This window comes from Anabrus simplex, chromosome 9 (genome assembly GCF_040414725.1).
Source record: "Anabrus simplex isolate iqAnaSimp1 chromosome 9, ASM4041472v1, whole genome shotgun sequence".
In the NCBI taxonomy this organism is placed as follows: Eukaryota; Metazoa; Arthropoda; class Insecta; order Orthoptera; family Tettigoniidae; genus Anabrus; species Anabrus simplex.
Genome location: NC_090273.1, coordinates 167,989,828 through 168,004,490, shown reverse-complemented (window position 1 = coordinate 168,004,490; position 14,663 = coordinate 167,989,828). Strand labels below are relative to the sequence as shown.

General features: G+C 40.5%; 1 protein-coding gene across 9 annotated transcripts in view; it reads left to right on the top strand.

The window, feature by feature from the left end:
* LOC136881194 (protein turtle) overlaps window positions 1–14,663 on the top strand; it is an 850,346-nt gene that overhangs the window by 97,965 nt on the left and 737,718 nt on the right. For all 9 annotated transcript variants that reach the window (XM_067153896.2, XM_067153892.2, XM_067153894.2 and 6 more), the window contains exon 2: window positions 3,039–3,079. The gene's annotated coding sequence lies outside the window, so the exon portion shown is untranslated. The remainder of the gene's footprint in view (window positions 1–3,038; window positions 3,080–14,663) is intronic.

The window sequence follows — 14,663 nt, the reverse complement described above, 5'->3', positions numbered from 1 at the left end:
TGGTGAGCACTGCTCTACAGCTCTGTATTAACAGCTGTGCAGACAGAGCTTCAGCTTACTGGTGAGCACTGCTCTACAGCTCTGTATTAACAACAACTGTGTAGACTGAGCTTCAGCTTACTGGCGAGCACTGCTCTACAGCTCTGTATTAACAACAGCTGTGCAGACAGAGCTTCAGCTTACTGGTGAGCACTGCTCTGTATTAACAACAACTGTGCAGACAGAGCTTCAGCTTACTGGTGAGCACTGCTCTACAGCTCTGTATTAACAACAACTGTGCAGACAGAGCTTCAGCTTACTGGTGAGCACTACTCTACAGCTCTGTATTAACAGCTGTGCAGACAGAGCTTCAGCTTACTGGTGAGCACTGCTCTACAGCTCTGTATTAACAACAACTGTGTAGACTGAGTCTCAGCTTACTGGTGAGCACTGCTCTACAGCTCTGTATTAACAACAACTGTGTAGACTGAGCTTCAGCTTACTGGTGAGCACTGCTCTGTATTAACAACTGTGCAGACAGAGCTTCAGCTTACTGGTGAGCACTGCTCTACAGTTCTGTATTAACAACAACTGTGTAGACAGAGCTTCACCTTACTGGTGAGCACTGCTCTGTATTAACAACTGTGCAGACAGAGCTTCAGCTTACTGGTGAGCACTGCTCTACAGCTCTGTATTAACAGCTGTGCAGACAGAGCTTCAGCTTACTGGTGAGCACTGCTCTACAGCTCTGTATTAACAACAACTGTGTAGACAGAGCTTCACCTTACTGGTGAGCACTGCTCTGTATTAACAACTGTGCAGACAGAGCTTCAGCTTACTGGTGAGCACTGCTCTACAGCTCTGTATTAACAACAACTGTGTAGACAGAGCTTCAGCTTACTGGTGAGCACTGCTCTGTATTAACAACAACTGTGTAGACAGAGCTTCAGCTTACTGGTGAGCACTGCTCTGTATTAACAACAACTGTGCAGACTGAGCTTCAGCTTACTGGTGAGCACTGCTCTGTATTAACAACAACTGTGTAGACAGAGCTTCAGCTTACTGGTGAGCACTGCTCTGTATTAACAACAACTGTGTAGACAGAGCTTCAGCTTACTGGTGAGCACTGCTCTGTATTAACAACAACTGTGTAGACAGAGCTTCAGCTTACTGGTGAGCACTGCTCTACAGCTCTGTATTAACAACAACTGTGTAGACTGAGCTTCAGCTTACTGGTGAGCACTGCTCTGTATTAACAACAACTGTGTAGACTGAGCTTCAGCTTACTGGTGAGCACTGCTCTGTATTAACAACAACTGTGTAGACTGAGCTTCAGCTTACTGGTGAGCACTGCTCTGTATTAACAACAACTGTGTAGACAGAGCTTCAGCTTACTGGTGAGCACTGCTCTACAGCTCTGTATTAACAACAACTGTGTAGACTGAGCTTCAGCTTACTGGTGAGCACTGCTCTGTATTAACAACAACTGTGTAGACTGAGCTTCAGCTTACTGGTGAGCACTGCTCTGTATTAACAACAACTGTGTAGACTGAGCTTCAGCTTACTGGTGAGCACTGCTCTACAGCTCTGTATTAACAACAACTGTGTAGACTGAGCTTCAGCTTACTGGTGAGCACTGCTCTGTATTAACAACAACTGTGTAGACTGAGCTTCAGCTTACTGGTGAGCACTGCTCTACAGCTCTGTATTAACAACAACTGTGTAGACTGAGCTTCAGCTTACTGGTGAGCACTGCTCTGCAGCTCTGTATTAACAACAACTGTGCAGACAGAGCTTCAGCTTACTGGTGAGCACTGCTCTGTATTAACAACAACTGTGCAGACAGAGCTTCAGCTTACTGGTGAGCACTGCTCTACAGCTCTGTATTAACAACAGCTGTGTAGACTGAGCTTCACCTTACTGGTGAGCACTGCTCTGTATTAACAACAACTGTGTAGACTGAGCTTCAGCTTACTGCTGAGCACTGCTCTGTATTAACAACAACTGTGCAGACAGAGCTTCAGCTTACTGCTGAGCACTGCTCTGTATTAACAACAACTGTGTAGACTGAGCTTCAGCTTACTGCTGAGCACTGCTCTGTATTAACAACAACTGTGCAGACAGAGCTTCAGCTTACTGGTGAGCACTGCTCTACAGCTCTGTATTAACAACAACTGTGCAGACAGAGCTTCAGCTTACTGGTGAGCACTGCTCTGTATTAACAACAACTGTGTAGACTGAGCTTCAGCTTACTGCTGAGCACTGCTCTGTATTAACAACAACTGTGCAGACAGAGCTTCAGCTTACTGCTGAGCACTGCTCTGTATTAACAACAACTGTGCAGACAGAGCTTCAGCTTACTGGTGAGCACTGCTCTGTATTAACAACAACTGTGCAGACAGAGCTTCAGCTTACTGTTGAGCACTGCTCGTGGGAGTCCGGGAGTGGCTTGTCACGTCTGTCATCTGTCCTGAAAATATCTTTCCGTTGTTTTTCATTGACCTACACTATAGGTATTTACCGCACGCGCGTCTTCTTCAGGGAAAACTGCCCTCACCTTAACAAATACCCCTGGGCGTAGGGGGCAGATCTCTCCCCTTGCGAGAATGTAGCACTAATAACTCGGATTCACTTGTGTGCTCGGTTGCGCTACACAACTGTGTGTTTGGGGCTGTGAAGGAAACTGCACAGAATTACTTAATTCGGGCAGAATATGTCAATGTTTATAATAAACGAGTAGTGATTATTCGCTAAAATTACCAAAACTCGTCAAGGACGTCGAGGACAACGGAGGATACATGGGTAGTGAGTAGCACTATCTTGACGAATAACTTCCCTGGAAGGAGAACTCCATTAATACGTTGATATTACTTGAGAATCTTTTGTACGAATTGCAAGACACATTAACGGTTATCAAGGAGTATAAACGTACGTGAATGTAAGTGACTTTTGCTTGTCCCAATTAGGCCGTATACCAAATAAATGTCCTGTCTGCGGATTGTATAACGAAAACCATATGATATTGAACACAAGTAACTTGTTGATGTTCTCTGTTCCAGGTTGCTGGTGTGCTTGAAGCTGTGCGGCTCCGGTCATTAGCGTAAGTACTAGTACTGCATGCTATACTCTCACTTGGGGAATTAGATGTGTGATATTTGCCTGCTAGAAACTAGAACTCACACGTCTTCCGAACAGCTCTCAGCGGTACTAAAGTATCTGGCAATCTTCCTGCCTTGTCTAGTTTCCCTGGAAGTGATTGGAGTCTTAATAGGATTGAGTATCTGATCTCGATCTGCACTCCTCTCTTTGAAGTCCCCATCTGCATAATATCTTCATATTCCTTAATCTGCTGCCATCTTTCCTAGCACGTAACCATTGCTGCCACCACAAGCAAGCGTATCGGCGTGTGGATCATAACACAAGTAGTTGAGTTTCAAGTATGTGAAGATTTTGTTCAATGAGTTGAACATCAATACAATATGTTAAATAATTATTCATCACGAATATTGTAACCTGTTTTTTTTTTCTTTTACCAAACTCTTGTTCATGAGAGATTGGCAGTAGCTGTTTGCTTGCTAATTGAAGTGCGTTAGACTAAAACGGGTCGCCCCTTCGAGCACGCATCACACCAAGGGGTCTTCTCGGCTTAACGGCACGGGATGATTACCCGGGAATGAAACTATAACAAACCGAAATTAAAGAAAATGCCCCCAAAGAAAAAATTCGCGACTTCAAGAGGTTTATTGAAATAAAATAAAATTCCATGTGATGGTGACGCAACGAAGCACATTCTGTGTGTGACCACAAAGATCCTGCTAGTAGACGTGATGTTACAACTTGGAAAAATACAGCTTGGACTTTACGGAATGCACGCCTAGTGGTCATTATGTTCTTTCTCATTATACAGAATTACATATTCGGACACTGTAAAGGTTTTGGCGGGAAATCCATAGACATTTTATAACAAGTACGTTCGTGAGTATTATTATAATTATTATTATAATTATTATTATTATTATTATTATTATTATTATTATTATTATTATTATTATTATTATTATTATTATTATTATTATTATTATTATTATTGATGGCATACAGGGATGCTGTAGTAGAAACAGCAAGGGAATGCCTATGAACAACTCTGTGTAAAGATGGGAAAAGGCGAATATCTTGGTGGAATGATGAAGTGAGAGCAGCCTGTAAACGTCAAAAGAAGCCCTATCAGAAGTGGCTCCAAACAAGGGCCGAGGCAGACAGGAAATTGTACGTAGGTGAAAGAAACAGAGTGAAACAAATAGTTTTTGAATCCAAAAAGAAGTCGTGGGAAGACTTTGGTAATAACCTGGAAAGGCTTGGTCAAGCAGCAGGGAAACCTTTCTGGACAGTAATAAAGAATCTTAGGAAGGGAGGGAAAACGGAAATGGACAGTGTTTTGAGTAATTCAGGTGGACTCATAATAGATCCCAGGGAATCACTGGAGAGGTGGAGGGAGTATTTTGAACATCTTCTCAATGTAAAAGGAGATCATCCAGGTGGTGTTTCAAACAGCCAAGCTCATGGGGAGGAGGAAAATGATGTTGGTGAAATTATGCTTGAGGAAGTGGGAAGGATGGTAAATAAACTCCATTGTCATAAGGCAGCAGGAATAGATGAAATTAGACCTGAAATGGTGAAGTATAGTGGGAAGGCAGGGATGAAATGGCTTCATAGAGTAGTAACATTAGCATGGAGTGTTGGTAAGGTACCTTCAGATTGGACAAAAGCAAGGGAATAGGAAGGATTGCAACAACTATCGAGGTATATCATTGATTAGTATACCAGCAAAGTATTCACTGGCATCTTGGAAGGGAGTGTGCGATCAGTCGTTGAGAGGAAGTTGGATGAAAACCAGTGTGGTTTCAGACCACAGAGGGGCTGTCAGGATCAGATTTTCAGTATGCGCTAGGTAATTGAAAAATGCTACGAGAGGAATAGGCAGTTGTGTTTGTTTCGTAGATCTAGAGAAAGCATATGACAGGGTACCGAGGGAAAAGATGTTCACTATACTGGAGGACTATGGCATTAAAGGTAGATTATTAAAATCAATCATAATCATTTATGTTGACAATTGGGCTTCAGTGAGAATTGATCGTAGAATGAGTTCTTGGTTCAGGTACTTAAAGGGGTTAGACAAGGCTGTAATCTTTCATCTTTGCTGTTCGTAGTTTAGTGTACATGGATCATCTGCTGAAAGGTATAAAATGGCAGGGAGGGATTCAGTTAGGTGGAAATGTAGTAAGCAGTCTGGCCTATACTGACGACTTGGTCTTAATGGGCAGACTGTGCCGAAAGCCTGCAGTCTAATATCTTGGAACATGAAAATAGGTCGAATGAGTATGGTATGAAAATTAGCTTCTCGAAGACTAAATTGATGTCAGTAGGTAAGAAATCCAACAGAATTGAATGTCAGATTGGTGATACAAATATAGAACAGGTAGATAATTTCAAGTATTTAGGTTGTGTGTTTTCCCAGGATGGTAATATAGTAGTGAGATTGAATCAAGGTGTCGTAAAGCTAATGCAGTGAGCTCGCAGTTGCGATCAGCAGTATTCTGTAAGAAGGAAGTCAGCTCCCAGACGAAACTATCTTTACATCGGTCTGTTTTCAGACCAATTTTGCTTTACGGGAGCGAAAGCTGGGTGGACTCAGGATATCTTATTCATAAGTTAGAAGTAACAGACATGAAAGTAGCGAGAATGATTGCTGGTACAAACAGATGGGAACAATGGCAGGAAGGTACTCGGAATGTGGAGGTAAAGGCTAATTTAGGAGTGAACTCGATGAAGCTGTACGCATAAACCGGCTTCGGTGGTGGGGTCACGTGAGGCGAATGGAGGAGGATAGGTTACCTAGGAGAATAATGGACTCTTATGGAGGGTAAGAGAAGTAGAGGGAGACCAAGACGACGATGGTTAGACTCGGTTTCTAACGATTTGTAGATACGAGGTATAGAACTAAATGAGGCCACAACACTAGTTGCAAATCGAGGATTGTGGCGACGTTTAGTAAATTCACACAGGCTTGCAGACTGAACGCTGAAAGGCATGACAGTCTATAATGATAATGTATGTATGTATGTTATTATTATTAGAACAATGTTGGTTGTTGATGCTCTGCATCTCTATCAAAAGGTTTTTTACAGAAGGATTGGAATTCCAACGTTTCCGTTCATCACAAGATGTTTCAATCACGGCGAGTGGCAAGCACCGGCACACTTATTGTACGTCGAATTCGTTTGAGGTAGAATAAATTGGGTAACCCTTTCAAGGTTTCACACATACCCCCCCCCCCCCCCAAACGATGTTTTACACACGTGCACAATATCTTCAGTGTAGAATTTGAAGGATATTTAAAACCTGTAAAATAATAGTCCAAATGTTACAGTGGTACGGCAAACGGAACAGCGTGAGCAATTTAGTTGGTGCTAGGCGCTTGGCAGGCGAGAGCAAATACTGGCACTTTAATGAAAAAAATTACATCATCTAGAGAAAAAGTTTGCTAAACAAGTCTTTATGTAGCATCAGAGAGATCTCTTTGCGCAATCAACAGTTAACCCTTAAAATCATTTTAATGTATGTTTTTGTATCTGTATCTGATTCCTCATTCCTAAGGCTGACACTTTTTGCACCTATACCGTACGAAATAACAAAATAAATTACCTTTTAATCAAATAATCATTGTGTATAAGTTACAACCTAAACCTCACGGATAACGCATACATTATAAGGATTGCATGTACCAAAAATATCCCCTCCCCAGTTTGAGTGCCAACCACTCCCACTAATCATTGAAATGTTTGGATTGGAACGAAAACAATCTCTTTGGGAAATGAAATGATCATAAATATGACGGGCTTCCTCAACGGTTGTAGAAACAGTGCTTGTTGGGTGCCCGTCAACCAGCTCAATCAATCAATCAATCAATCAATCAATCAATCAATCAATCAATCAATCAACCAATCAATACTGATCTGCATTTAGGACAGTCGCCCAGGTGGCAGATTCCCTATCTGTTGTTTTCCTAGCCTTTTCCTAAATGATTTCAAAGAAATTGGAAATTTATTGAACATCTCCCTTGTAAGTTATTCCAATCCCTAACTCCCCTTCCTATAAACAAATATTTGCCCCAATTTGTCCTCTTGAATTCCAACTTTATCTTCATATTGTGATCTTTCCTACTTTTATAAACGCCACTCAAACTTATTCGTCTACTAATGTCATTCCACGCCATCTCTCCGCCGACAGCTCGGAACATACCACTTAGTCGAGCAGCTCTTCTTCTTTCTCTCAATTCTTCCCAGCCCAAACTTTGCAACATTTTTGTAACGCTACTCTTTTGTTGGAAATCACCGAGAACAAATCGAGCTGCTTTTCTTTGGATTTTTTCCAGTTCTTGAATCAGGTAATCTTGGTGAGGGTCCCATACACTGGAACCATACTCTAGTTGGGGTCTTACCAGAGACTTATATGCCCTCTCCTTTACATCCTTACTACATCCCCTAAACACCCTCATAACCATGTACAGAGATTATTTACAATCCCATTTATGTGATTACCCCAATGAAGATCTTTCCTTATATTAACACCTAGATATTTACAATGATCCCCAAAAGGAACATTCACCCCATCAACGCAGTAATTAAAACTGAGAGGTCTTTTCGTATTGTGAAACTCACAACCTGACTTTTAACCCCGTTTATTAACATACCATTGCCTACTGCCCATCTCACAACATTATCGAGGTCATGTTGCAGTTGCTCACAATCTTGTAACTTACTTGTTACTCTATAGAAAATAATATCATCCGCAAAAAGCCTTACCGGTACCTTTGATTCCACTTCTTTACACATATCATTTATATATCTAAGAAAACATAGAGGTCCGATAATACTGCCTTGAGAAATCCCCCTCTTAATTATTACAGGGTCAGATAATGCTTCACCTACTCTAATTCTAATCAAGTAGTCTCAACAGAAACAGGCATTGTAATGTTCAATTCATATCCTGGGATCACCAGAAGAACATGCCTGCTATGTGCTCAGCGTTGCCAAACTGCGAAAATTGAAAACCCGTACAGAAATTATAAGTACACCGTATTCCTTAACTAAAACCGTACAGTGTTGACAAATACACTAAAATTCATAGAATGCGTGCAATAATAGCAAGCAGCAATTATATCAAATAGCAATAGGACGCCTTATGGTTCTATTGTGCTCCACGAAGAACCCCGATCTGCAGTTTGTGCTAATTTCTCAACACTCGCCACGTTGAAAACAGCCTGGAAATTGCTTTGATGGGTGACGGATACAGCGTTCATGCTTTTCGCGTTTCTTGTTTGTTTTAATATTACCTAATTCCGAGGCAAATGTCACATTACTCGTCCTGTCCTCAGATGTTGGATCAGGACGCAACCATTTGTTATATATACTCTTCTATCTCTATGCTTGTGTTTTTAGCAGAAAGTCGGTGTCGAAGAACCTGTTTCAGTTTGAGAATCACAAGTGAACAACAAGCACTGTGCTGTGTGCAGGAGCGACAGAGATTACAAACCACCTCATGGATGTCCAGCACGACAAAAAACACCATCTTAAAAAGGTCCAATCTTTAGCAGGAGTGTATATTAGCGCGTACAACGCTGCATGTACAGCTCATTTTAACTATGTCAATTAATACTGTGAGTAATGAAGTATCATTATTGCACCAGGAATGCCTAAGGACGTATTTTTCCTGGAACATGTCGCCAAGTATTTGCAACAGGACGGCAAGGAACAGCTGATTACAGCATGGAAGCTCAGAGCGAGTGAGAGGGTACGTCATCGCCACGTGTAGCTGACTCGCTATCGTCTGGAACATTCCAGAAACCTTTTTACATCTCACAAAACCGTAAATGAAGCATATCACCGTAAAGCCCAATACTTGGATGTCACCGTGTTACAATTTCAAGGCAATAGACCCACAGGTTACGGAGATATTATAGTGGAAAGAAAAGACACTTTTCTGTGAGCGAACAGCAGTGACCTCGACTGCGCATATAAAAGAGAGCGTTCAGGGACGGTGTGTCGTGCTGACACTGTGCGGGTCGCGAACCGGGAACTTTATCGTTCGTAATGTTGTACTATTCGACGGACTTATAAAATTTTTGAACAGTGCGTCGATACTTCGAAAATATCCAGCGTGTGTCGATATTAAAATATCTCCGAGATTAATTTGTAACTTATAAAATTTTCAGTCTGTATTGATGTGAACTTTAACTTTCGAGAGTGATAACCGCATGTGATGTGACCAGTGCTATTCGAGACTATCAATGATACTCAGGACTTGGAAAAATTCTTGAGATTAACTTTTTCAGAAAAGTATCGGATGTTGTCTTATTTGAGAATGTGTATGTTCAGTCTTCAGCCCTAATACAAAACGATACAGTGAATATGAAGGAAATATCAACTCAGTTGGAATCTAGGCAGAACCAAAGGTCAAAAATAACCTCAACAGAGGGTGGATCCAGGGAATAGGATAGAGCAATTCATGTGAAATACCATGGAACACTAAATAGTCTTAACCACATACAAATTTAATAAATATGAATATTTTAAACAAGGAGAGAAACACACATAAATAATTCATAACATTTAAAAAACAGTGAAATTAAATTAAATAAAGAATAAGAAGAAATTAGTTCATTCACTGGAACCATTTTAAATCACAAACAACTTAATATGTAAAAAAATATTTTGCACACGAACTGCAGTTCCTTTTTTGTAAAAAGAAAACCTTTAAATCGATGGTCATATCACTATACTTAGTTTGAGAGCTTTTTTAAAGAACAAGGTACCCCTATTAGTAGACAATTTGTTTACTAAAATATTGAAGTGCATTAGATAAACTCCATTTTGAGGTCACGCAAGAAATAAAATAAAGAAAATAAACCAGAAGGGAAGGTGAAACGTCACAAGCACAAAATGTCAAAGAACTACGTATTCACACAAAAAATAATTAATTTCATCAAATCACATCACAATTTAAACCGAACAAATATCGTACAGATCAATGAATATTGAATTTTCACGACCGCATTGTAATCGAGCAACCAACGTGAAATCGGGAGGTTGTGGGTTCGGATTCCACTGGTGTCTGGTTGGCCATTTTTGTTCTGTACTTAACATCTCTTCAAAGCGTAGTAAATGTACGTAACACGACCTAACAGGTTGAAAGTCGGTTTCGATCGTACGGATCACATTCCTAAAATCACGTCGACAGTGTTACTTAATATGAGGTACAATAAACCACAGTCATTGTCAGTTAGGTTATCGATCAAAACACAGACACAGGACTGGGAAACGATGGAATCTGGGCAGAACCAAAAGTCAAAAAGAACACCACACAAGCGTCTGATCCACAACCAACGCTTCCCGAAAGACAATGCACTCGTAACGGTGACGCAATGCATATCAGTCATATCATAATCTTTACACAACAACAACAATAGCAAGAATAAAAGTTACAAGTAACAGAATAAATCTATAACGTTAAAGAAAGTGAATTTCCAAAAGGATAAGAGCACCTTCAATATTCTGTAGAAAATAAATGAGTTAGCTACCAAGAAAACCTAATGATGATGATAATACAAAAGAATTAAGATAAGGAGAACACATCTTCGAACGACAAATTTAAATATTTTCAATAATAATAGTATGCTGTTAGGCCTTAGCTGTGACAGAACAGTCTTTAAATATAATACTAAAAAAACAATTACGGAGACCACATGTTTGTTTAGGTTTTAAGGCCTTCAGACCTGTTTGTACGTGTGGAATTTAAAATGTGTCGTTTAACAATGCCCCATGAACGGCTAGACAGCATTTGGCTGTAATTTGTTAATTATGGTACATCTAAAAGGAGGAACAGATGCGTTTCATACCTGGATGTTTGAGTACCACCCGGAAACCAAGCTCTCAAAAGTAATAATAAGCAAACCAGCTTGAAATTTAGAGGGAAACACTTTTAAACTACTTCAAATATTATTTCGACCGATGAATACGAAATTTGAGACATTTTCACTCAACACCACAGGAACTATCAACACATCGCCTTAGCGCAGTATAGCAAAGATTTCAGTCAGACATGTTTTAATTCGAGGAACTCCTTGTGCTAACAGTCACAGTAGACGAGCTACCTTCACCAAAGTATGAAGTTTACAAAACTTACCGACAAAGTACATAATTCTTTTTGGCACATTTTATAAAATACCGGTAGTCTTACCACACACTGCACTAATCAGCCACCTATAAAGTAAATTAAAACAAGCGCACGATAAGTTCAAATCACTAAGAGGCTCCGCAGCCACTTCTGTCACTTAACCCTTTTGTTCTTTAGAACAGTTGTTTTAGAACACAGTGGTCATGTTTCTTAACAATTTTCAAAATTTCCCACATACAATTAGAAAATCCAGCATGTTGCTCCCGGTTAGCATTGGTGAGCCTGTGGTAACATTCAAATATGACATACATATTTCACAGAGCAATTTACATGGTATTCTTCTGTACACAAAATTATATTTAGCAAACAAAATATGCTATATATAACAGTGTCACATTATGCATCATGCATCAAAATGTAATGTTTCCCCAATTACTTGTTATGAAATTGGAAGAAGCAGTTCTTAGCTCCTGTCAAGCACAAATTAACTTTGCATTTAGAGCAGGTCAGCTGGGTGATTCCGGTAGGATAAAAGTTACATCGGCCTTTCTTTGCTTCATACTGAGGCCAGTGTCCATATGCATCATACCTGACATCATTGACTGGTCTTGGAGAAACATTTTTTCAACTGGGTTCTGGAATTGGACTGTCACTTGGTCGGTTCAGAACCTTCCCTGCGTTAGCGTGTGCACACGGGGATACCTCACTGCTGCAACACTAATACACCAAAACACAATTCCTATTTACCACTTGATGAATCTAATGTCTATCCTGTACAGCTCAAGCAACATATCTGGTAGATCTACTCCTCCCCATGAACTTGGAGACAGTCTGTTTCCGCAGTTTTCTTTTCCAACTGGCTCCATCGTTGGCATTTGTATTCTGGATCTACACCTACATAATTACGTAGAAATACAGTTGATTGCCTTCCTATTGAGCCACCGAATCACTATCTTCGAAGTCAAACAATCAGCAATCCTCTGATTCTCTGTACTCCACCAAAATGCTTCATCTTGCTCATTATTGTTTTGCGGTTAGGAAATGTTTACCCCGTGAGTCCCAATGCTGCTTTAGATTAACACCATCAAATCTATTTTTAAGAAAATAATATTTCTAAATTTAAGTTAATCGGGTACACACGGTATTTTTAAAGCTTGTTACACAAAACAAAATAAGTACACTCAAAATGCAACACACTCTCACTTATGAAATGCAGAATGTGAGCTCCAAGATTTAATCCTCCATGACCATGCAGTACACCACTGTCAACATTTTTAGGTAAGAGAAGTTAAATGCGACTTTTCTGCCATCTCTTGACTAATTATGGAAGCGTATATCTGTAGTTAATTCACAGCTACATTGGGATTCAGGGGAAATAATTTTAGTGCATGCATGTACTGAATATCATGTTAATCTAAAGCAACATTGGGACTAGGGTGGACGGTAATCATTTCCCTTAGCCAGACAGACCATCAGTTCAAATACAGCCATCTTGATGATCAGCTGCCGACTAGCAGATCATGGGGGCATTGTTAAATGATACATTTTAATTCCACAAGTAGAAATTATACCGCCACACTACGAGAGCATGCATCGACGCACACCTCGCTTCACGATTCGGTATTCCGTTTATTATTTGGACAAATGTCCCTCACTCCAAAAAATTTCCATTTTGATATACAATACAGCCATGCACGCTGGCCTATCGAGCAACGGTGTGCGATGATGTGGGCACAGTACCCAGTGCAGAAGCCTTCAGTTTCAAGAACAATGCTAATGTAGACAGAGTGTGAGTCGAAATGATCTAAAATTGAGTCATATTTTGACCAATGAATTGAGGATGAGGAGGATCTGGCTCCGTGAAACCTGACGCAGCAAGAGGATGGACAGGTGCGCTTCATACCTGGATGTTTGAGTACAACCCGGAAACAAAGTTCTCAAAAGTAATAATAAGCAAATCAAAGATCAAAGCATGCTGATAGCCGAGGGAACAATGAACAATTTTTACCGATGAATTCTTGCCATGTGAGGCCAAACATCAATTTCAGTAGGAATATTCCCGTGGCTCCTCAGCCCCCTTATTCACCCGACTTGAGTCCTTGTGACATTTTCCTCTTCCCGAGATTGACGCAGCACCTCAAGGGATGTCTGTTGGGTTACTGAACATCATAATGACTTGTGCACGAACACTCGTTTCTTTTTGACCCCTTACAGTTAGGTTTAAGAAGGGGTGTAGTGCTCTCCTGAAAGTGACGGAAGAAGGCAGGCTGAGTGGCGCTGGCCTTCAGAACCCAACTAGCTCAGTCCGGTGGTATTTGAAGGTGCTGAAATACGCCAGTCTCGTGTCAGTAGATTTACTGGCACGTAAAAGAACTCCTGCGAGACTAGATTCCGGCACCTCTGCGTCTACGAAAACCGAAAAAGTAGTTATATTATTTATTATTACTAAGGTGACAGAAGACATCAGATTCGCAATGGAACACGTCAAGTGACTCTTCTAACGCTGTTGGATTTCAGTGGTGCTTTGGACGCTATAGACTTACAACAGAGTAACAGACTTACAACGCTCAACTTCATTACATCTTACTTGAATGATCGTTGGGAAGGGGTAACAACTCATGACAGGAGTCCTAGCAAAGCAAGCAGTGTTTTGGAACCTCCACTTTTTTCCCTGTAGTTCAGTGACATCTCGTCATGCAGATGACCTTCAAATATATAGCTACTGTAGAATTAGCAGTGCTGCATTGAAACAACTAGGCTTGTCGGTTGATACCTCTTCTAATAAACGATCTTTGCAGTACAACAGTGAGAAACCTTGGCGTGATTATGACTGAATTGGACAAAACATCCATAAAGTTTTTGCTTCGCTTCATGCATTGACGACGTTTTCCTGCTATCCTCGACTAGTGTCATGTTGACGCAACTGTAGCCTCCGATTCAGCTGTGATGTGCATATAACTCCTTTCTCTCAAGAAAACCTGACGTAAACATCACGTACTTGTATTAACGCATAAACTCTTACATAGCATTCGCTTCTCCGCATGCAATACTCGCTGTAATTCCTCTTCACCATTCATCTGCGTATAACAATTCCTTTACTATGACCAGTTCGAGACTTAGCAGATTACCTGACGTGTACGCTGTATGTTTCTCTGGTATCTAGTTATGTATTATGTGCATTTATTGCGCGCGCGCGTGTGTGTGTTATTAACACATTGGTTCCTTTATAAATGTGAGTGACAGTGTGTGTCAGCATAATGAAAATCCACTAAAATATAAGGGGGGTGGGGGCAGGGCAAAATGATTGCACATCACAGTACGTTAAAGATGTTTAGCTGCACATATTAGCTATTATTGAGAATTTGTTTGGAATTATATAACGTAAATACAACACAAAATACACCCATATGCGAATTTATTTGAGAGGATCATTTTGCCCAGTACGCGACTCC